The sequence below is a fragment of the Macaca mulatta genome, chromosome 9 (assembly GCF_049350105.2).
Source record: "Macaca mulatta isolate MMU2019108-1 chromosome 9, T2T-MMU8v2.0, whole genome shotgun sequence".
NCBI classification, from domain to species: Eukaryota; Metazoa; Chordata; class Mammalia; order Primates; family Cercopithecidae; genus Macaca; species Macaca mulatta.
Genome location: NC_133414.1, coordinates 136,200,292 through 136,208,593, shown reverse-complemented (window position 1 = coordinate 136,208,593; position 8,302 = coordinate 136,200,292). Strand labels below are relative to the sequence as shown.

At 46.9% G+C, this 8,302-nt stretch overlaps 1 long non-coding RNA gene across 1 annotated transcript; it reads left to right on the top strand.

Moving 5' to 3' along the window:
* The first annotated feature begins 2,475 nt into the window (after positions 1-2,475).
* Positions 2,476-7,976, top strand: LOC114670059 (uncharacterized). Its single transcript, XR_003719531.2, has 2 exons — positions 2,476-2,704; positions 5,716-7,976. It is a non-coding gene; the product is annotated as an uncharacterized LOC114670059 (long non-coding RNA).
* The last annotated feature ends 326 nt before the right edge of the window (positions 7,977-8,302 follow it).

Sequence of the window (8,302 nt, the reverse complement as noted above, 5' to 3'; positions counted from 1 at the left end):
GGGCTCCCACATGCTCTATGTAGCAATTGTGAGGCTGACGTTTTTTCCCTGTGCGGATGCCCATTCGCATCTCTTCGCTGGAGGTTGCCTACTCATGCGCTTGGCCTGCTCTCCTGGTTGTCCTCATTTTCTAAGCACACTTTTCTATTAAGAATCTCAACCCTTGGCAGTGAGCGGTCTACCGACTTTTTCCAGTTCATAGTTTGCCTTGTCTTCATTTTGCTGGAGTCTCGTTTTGAAACCTCAACCATCCAGGTAGAGATGGTTCCCCAGGAAGTGGCCATTGGCAGAAACGCTGGTTTAAGGAACTTTCTCCTGCTCCACCCCACTCCCACTTTTAAAACTAAAAGCTCAGCTAGAACTGGAGAGTTCAGTAGGGAAGAAGTTCAAGGGGTCAAAGCATATCCTGTTCCCCATTTCACAAATCATGCTGCTAATTGCCCAATTTAGAGTGATTTGGTGGCGACACTTGGCAGCAGGATGTGAATTGCCTCACACACAGGGACAGCTGAGGATGTTTTCATTTTGTTGGGTAGTGTGCACAGGAAGTCCCACGGGGGCTTCTGGGGCCCAGAACGCTGGTCCTGGAGTCAGCAGACGCGGGTGTGGGTTCCGGCTGCACTGCTGGCAGGGCTCTGTGTGACTGAGTTGTCATTTAACCCCACTGAGCTTTCTGTGTCTGTAACATACGCCCTTTCGTGTTGTCGAGACCACCTGAAAGTGGGGAGATGTGGCATGGTCCTGCCTGCATGTGGTGACCCCAGGCCTGTGAAAGGACTCCCTGGCACCACCCTTCCCCTGATTTCTGAAGGGCAGAGTGATTCATCTTTATCCCTGCCCTCACTCTGTGTGCTGGGATTCCATTTCCCCTCTCCATCTCTAAAACAGAGTTGGTTTTCAGTGTTGAGGGGAATGTGGCCACCACGTCCTTGGGCTGTTTGGTTTCTCTCTGAATAGACCTCTGGGTCTTGTACTTCTCAGGACTCCCCACTGGCTGCCTCCAAGTCCCCACTTTGCAATCACTCTTCCTGCAGGAAATAGAAACACAACAGGGGCCTTGTTACTAAATACACACAAATCTTGATATGGTGATGGCTTCCAGCTGCTGAGCACCTCCCGGATGCCAGGCCCCCACTCAAGGCTGCTGAGGGGTCTCCTCACATGGGCTGTCCATACAGTGGCCCCATCAGTCTTCTGTCTGAGGGACACTGGGAGAGGACTCAGAGACCAACATGCAGCCACATGTGCACACACAACACACACCCAGCCACATTCACACAGACTCATATTCTCGTACATCCGCATCCACACACACAGACTCGTGCATAAAGACACACAAACATACTCACACACCACATAGACACACAGACACACTCTTACGCGTTCTCTCACACATACTCACAAACCACATAGACACACAGACACACTCTTACCCATTCTCTCACACATACTCACAAACCACATAGACACACGCACTCTTACCCATTCTCTCACACATACTCACAAACCACATAGACACACGCACTCTTACCCATTCTCTCACACATACTCACAAACCACATAGACACACGCACTCTTACCCATTCTCTCACACATACTCACAAACCACATAGACACACACACTCTTACCCATTCTCTCACACATACTCACACAGACACACAGACACACACACTCTTACCCATTCTCTCACACATACTCACAAACCACATAGACACACACACTCTTACCCATTCTCTCACACATACTCACACAGACACACAGACACACACACTTTTACCCATTCTCTCACACATACTCACACAGACACACAGACATGCTCAAACACAGTCATACAAACTCTCACACACAGACATACACACTCTCATACATTTATAGAAACTCACACACATACATACATACATTTAATACACACATTTAATACTCACACAGACTCACACATTCTCACATTCACACATACAGTCTTACACAGTCACCAAGACACACAAACTCCCACATATGGGCACATTCAAAGACACAGATATAGACACACACAGGCACACACTCACACGATGGTGCCAGAGCCTCTGTTCTGTGCACATGATCTGTTTTCTGGCCACCGCATATGAGGAAGGACACATAGACGGAGGTTCACTCTGAGGAGGGTGGTCAGGGTGGCCCCCGTGCCTCTGAGGAGCCGTGAAGATGCTGGGATATCCCATGAGGAGAAGAGATGACTCAGAGGGCCACCAAACGCTCTTGCAATGCTCCGTGAACTTTCCTGTGGAAAATCGATTGTTCTGTGAGGCCCAGAGATGTAACAAATGAGGACTGGAGGTTGGGGGAAAGAGCAATAACTATTGATTAGTGAAATGTGTGTGATGCAACTGCTATGATTTGAATGTTTGTCTCCTCCAAACTCATGTTGAATCCTAACCTTCAATGTGGCAATATTGAGAGACGGGCTCTTTAAGAGGAGAATGGGTCATGAGGGCTCTGCCTTCATGAATGGACTCATCTATCCATGGATTATGGGTGAATGGATTAGTGGGTTACTGTGGGAGTGGAACTGGTGGCTTTTTAAGAGGAGGAGGAGAGACCTGAGCTGGCGTGCTCAGCCCATGTGAGGCCCTGGGCTGCCTCAGGAGCCTGCAGAGAGTCCCCACCAGCCAGAAGAACTTCACCAGATGCAGCCCCTCGACCTTGGACTTCTCAGCTTCCCAAACTGTAAGAAATAAACTCTTTTTCTTTATAAATCCCCCAGTCTCAGGTATTCTGTTGTAAGCAACATCTCTGAACCAGGAGCTGGAATAAACCTGTGAAGAGGGCATGGTGCCATCTCCCTCAGGTTCACGCTGTCCTAGAGAGGGACTTCTAAAAGGATGACTCAGTTATGGTCTCTGTGACACCAACAGGGGATGTGTGGGGACAGAGCTGAGGGTGGTGGCCTGAGCCCCACTGTGGGAGTGAGCTCCCTGTCACTGGCTGTATCCAAGCAGGACTGGGCAGCTGGTGGACAGGGACAGTGGGGCAAGGCCTCGAGACCTAGGCGGAGGCTTGGATGAGACACACATCCCTGACTCACAAGTGGCTGCTGTTTTAGGTTTCTCACTGGGTGGTTCTATGGAAAGGAGATCAGAAAGAGGAAGTAACGACTCCTTCATCTCCCTATCCCTCGACCCCAGCCTCTGGTGGCCTTGTCTAACCATATCTCTAGCATCAGTGGCTGGGAATAAAGACTGGCCCAGCAAGCGGTTCAGGTGATCAGTGCTTTGGCAAAAGACAATAACAACAACAAAAACCCACCAACTTCATGTTTCAGCAGATGATCAGTTGAGTTGGGGGGTGGCCAAGGGGCAGAGGTCGAAGGAGGAAGACCCCCTGCTCTGCAACTCATTTGCTGTGCCTTTAGGCAAGGCACCTGCCCTCTCTGGCCTCTGCTGTGATTTGAGGAGTTGCACTAGTTGGTTTTATGGCCACTCCAGCTCTGAAGGGCTGCACGTCACCCTGTACTGACCGAGCCCACAGAGGGTGGGTGGGCGGCACACCCTGCAATGGCTGCCAGGCCAAGATCAAAGGGCCAGGCAAGAATGTTTCTGGAATGATGCTATTTATGCCTTTCTGGGTTTCTGAACGAAACCCCAGAAGCAGAAACCACTTACTTCTTAGCCCCCAGGGGTTTCTTTCCAAGGGTAATATGTGCTAACCAAAGACAGCTGCATCAGAACCAAGACTTTTCTTCAAACTGTCGTCTGTAAACCTCCACACTGGACACAGCATCTGCCTACTGTAAAGCTTGGACGATAGCTTTAAATAGATAATCCTCAGGCTTTCGCATTTCAGCTGAGGCAAAATCCACAGCCAAAAGTAAATGGGAAAATTAAAAGCTTTCAGGAGCTTACATTTTTAAAATTGCAAAGGGTACCCAGCGAGTTATTTGAAATGACTCAGTGTTACTAACTGGCCCCCAGCCTCCCAAACCTTGCATGAAATTGATGCTGGTCATGTGCCCACCAAGTAGGCATGAACTTTACATGATTTCTCTAAAGGTCATGAGATATTTTGGGGTCCACTCCTTCAACCAGTCCCCACCCCAGGGTATCCAAGCATGGCCAGCTTTATGGGTGGGCACAGGGCTCTGGGCTCAGAAAGGCCTCCTGCTTGGTTTAAAGTTCTGCTGGGATTGTCTCAAAATGCTAAATAATTTTTGAGCAAGGGGCTCTGCGATAATATGACACATATTGAACTTTAAAGCAAAAAAAAAATCTCAAAATATGTAAGATGAAAACAGAAATACAAAGAGAACTTGAGGAATCCACATTCATAGATTAACACAGCTCTATTGATCAAGCAGACAACAAAAGTGGTACGGGTAATGAATTAAGTTAGATTTTATGAAAGAATACAGAAATAACCGTGCAGCCAATATATAGGTATATACTTTTTAAGAACATATAGATGTGTATAAAAATGTATCATGCAGTAAATCTTGACTAAAGTCTCAACAAATACCAACAAATTAACATTATCTTAACACTGTCTCAGAGCACAAGCGATTAAAAATCAGCAGGAAAAAGATAAGCAGGTTTGGAAGTTGCTATTGTCTGAATGTTCATGTCTCCCCAAAATTTGTATTTTGAAATCCTAACCCTCAAGGTGATAGGATTAGGAGGTGGGGCTTCTGGGAGGTGATTAGGTCAAGAAGGTGAAGCCCTCATGAACGGGACCAGTGCCCATGTGAGGGGCTTGACAGAGACCTCTCATGTCTTCTAACATGTGAGGGCACAGCAAAAAGTGCCATCTATGACTCAGAAATCAGGCTCTCAGACACCGACTCTGCCAGCACCTTGATCTTGGACTTTCCAGCCTCCAGAACTGTGAGAAATAAATTTCTGTTGTTTATAAGCCAGCCGGTATACGGGATTTTGTCACGGCAACCCAAATGGACTGACACAGAAGTTTTAAAATGTTGCCCAATAACTCATGCGTGAAAGAGGCAATCAGGGGAATTACAAAATATTTAGAACTAAAGAATGAAATAACATGGCCAGGCACAGTGGTTCATGCCTGTAATCCCAGCACTTTGGGAGGCTGTGGTGGGCAGATCACCTGAGGTCAAGAGTTTGAGACCCTGAGGTCAAGAGTATGAGACCAGCCTGGCCAACATGGAGAAGCCCCGTCTCTACTAAAAATAGAAAAAAGTAGCTGGGTGTGGTGGCAGGCACCTATAATCCCAGCTACTCTGGGAGCTGGGGCAGGAGAATCACTTCAACCCACGAGGCAGAAGTTGCAGTTAGCTGAGGTCCAGGCTGGGCAACAAGAGTGAAACTCTGTCAAATAAATAAATAAATAAATAAATAAAATAAAAGGATAAAAGAAGAGTCTAGTCAACTTGTGGGATATAGCAAAAGCAGCACCCAGAGGAATACGTGTAGCCTTAGTTATAAATGATTTAAGGGTTCAATTCAAGTCCCTAGAAATAACCTTGAAGTAAAACTAAAAGAAAAAAAAAAGCAAGAAAATGATAAATACAAGAGCAGAAACTAACAAAATAGATAATCAATTGTTATACTTGAGATACTTGATAAATAGACAAACATGGTTCTGAACTTTCTTGTTTCCTTGGCATAGATAATTTCTTTAATAATCACACCACAAGCATGGTTATTTGTTTAATAGCTATATTCCCTATGAGACCATATTCTATGCTTGTTTTGTTCACTATTTTATCTCCACAGCCTGGATCTTGATAGATGGACGTTCATTAAACATTTGGAAACGGAATGAGTGAAAGGAATCTTAGCCCTGCCATTTCCTCTGCACCACTGAGCAAGTTGTTTACCGAATTGGAGCCTCTTTTTCCTCATCTGTCAAGTGGAGAGAAGGAAGCCTCCATCATAGGCTGCTGTTAAGCTTTTGTGCAATTCTCAGGGTAAACAGTCAATCAATGGAGAAAGGTGTAATTATGAGCCATGGAACTGGCTCCGACACTGGAGAATGCTCTGCTTGCCCAGCGGCTCCTCGTCCATCAGGTCCCTGCAGCTCTCTGAAGGCACAAGAGGCAAGCTTGAGAGGAGCTGGAAAATACGGCAAAAGAGAATCACAAGGAGGCTCAACAAAGTGACCAGTGCCGGACATGAGTCTGAACAGGGGAGCCAGTGCATCCCACCCTGCCTAGGCCGCCCTGCGTGCCTTTGCTGGAATTCTCACTGGCATGGGTCCCTCCTTTTATCAGACTTGTGTTGATTCCATCGTTATCTTACGTTCCGGTCATTTGCCTGTTAGCCCTAAGATCTAGCTTCCACTTTCCCCTGACCCTGCTGTATATCCCTGTGTGGTTTCTGCAAAACGTTTGCGTTTCCCTGGGGAAGATGCATTTTCCAGGCATGCTTGCCCTTTGGTTTCTGGTTATGTTCGGCTGATGGGAGGTGCTCATAGCAGATTGGAAGGCAGGCAGAAGGGAGAAAACAGGCTGTTTCTTCCCCCAAACCTCTCTCTGCTTTAGGAACTACCCCAGGCAGCTGCCCCATCTCCTCTGGGTTCTACATTCTACTGGGCCACTCTTCCTTCTACGGTGCCCTCTCTTGGGTTCTGGAAGCCTTCCCCTTTGTCTGTAGCTAGGGCTGGTAGCAGCTGCTGTTATTGCTAATCTCTGGATAGCCTCACCATGTCCTTTGCCCTTTCTTCTCTTCCAGCACCTTTGGACCTAGTTCTCTATATTAAAATTCTTTTCTTAAATCACCTGGTTGGGATCTGCTTTCCTGATTAGGGACTGAAGTTTCTTCTCAGAGAAACCTTCCCGCACCATCCTGGGAAAAGTAGCTCCAGGCTCTTTTCATCGTCTTATCCCACTGGTACCCTTCTCAGCACTAACCGGTACCTGAAATGGTGAGTTCGTGAATTGCTTCCTGTTTACTGTCTTTCTCTCCCAGCGAGAATGCAGACTCCTCAATGGCGGACATGTGGTCACCCTTATATCCCCAGCACCCAGCAGAGGGCTTGCATAGGAGGTGCTCAGTGAATGTTTATGTTCTGTCATTAGATGCCACTAATCTAATGAGTGGCCTTAGGTCACAGTTGCTTTCTGTCCCAAGTTCTCATATTCTCATCCACCAGTAAGAGTTGGGCTTGATGTTAAATATCTGGGATTCTGTGACTTTGCTTTGCAATTGCTATTTTCTAACTCAGCCAATTTGGAAACAACCCAAAATTTCGAATTTGCTTGTCCAGAGTTGTCAGCCTGGCTCACAAATGTCAGAAATCACTAACTCCTTAGAGTGCTCTGTTCGACTGGAAGGCCATTTGTCCTGGAAAGCCATTGCTCTATATTAAGTGTTCAAGTGTGTGTACTCATTAGGAAGAAATGGAACAGAGAAGCCATCATTCAGTTTCGGCAATGACCTGACAACATGGGCAGCTTGCACAAGCCATTCCAAATACCAGTAAATACGTAATTAAGGCGTCGGAGGCCAGCGAAAGTCAGCCAAGTTCATTCTGAGCTGTCCTAGCAAAGCATGGGAAAGGCTGGAGGCTTTGTGTTTTGAACTCCACGGCAGCCACATGCTGAACAGTCATTTTTGTGTGGACATACCACAGCACTAGGATTCTGTTGAAAGAGGCACTGGATACTAAGTGTTTGGGCAGCTTCTCTCTCCCCACTGTCACTGCACTGCTCAGGGTCCCCTCACTTTTTGGTCCAGACCTTTCTCCCGTGTCCCACTGGCTTTTCTGCTTCCAGAATACCCACTCCTCTGCCCCATTCCCCTCAATCCCTCCTCCACAGTGGACTTTCTCAAATGCTTGGAGGACTGAATCACCCACCCACTTCATACACTTAATAAGTTCCATTGGCTTCCGGACAATTTCCTGGCTCCTTGGCACTGCATGCCAGGTTACTTAGGATCGGTTCTCCAACAACCTCCGATGCCTAACTTTAGCCATCCCCCTTGGTGTGTGCTTTATTTCATTTGATTTAAATATAATTTTTTTTTACACTGGGTCTCACTTTTGTCTCCTAAACTGGGGTGCAGTGTTGTGATCACAGCTTATTGCAGCCTTGACTTCCAGGACTCAAGTGATCCTCCCACCTCAGCCTCCCGAATAGCTGGGACTACAGGCGCCTGGCTAATTAAAAAAAAAAAAAAAAAATTCTTTGTAGAGATGACGTCTGACTATATTGTCCAGACTGGTATCAAACTCCTGGGCTCAAGTAAGTCTCCTGCCTTGGTTTCCCAAAGTGTTGAGATTACAGGTGTGAGCCACTGCACCCGGCCTCGATGTGTGCTTTAAACACTATATTTCTCGTGGTCTTCCCTTTCTACCTCC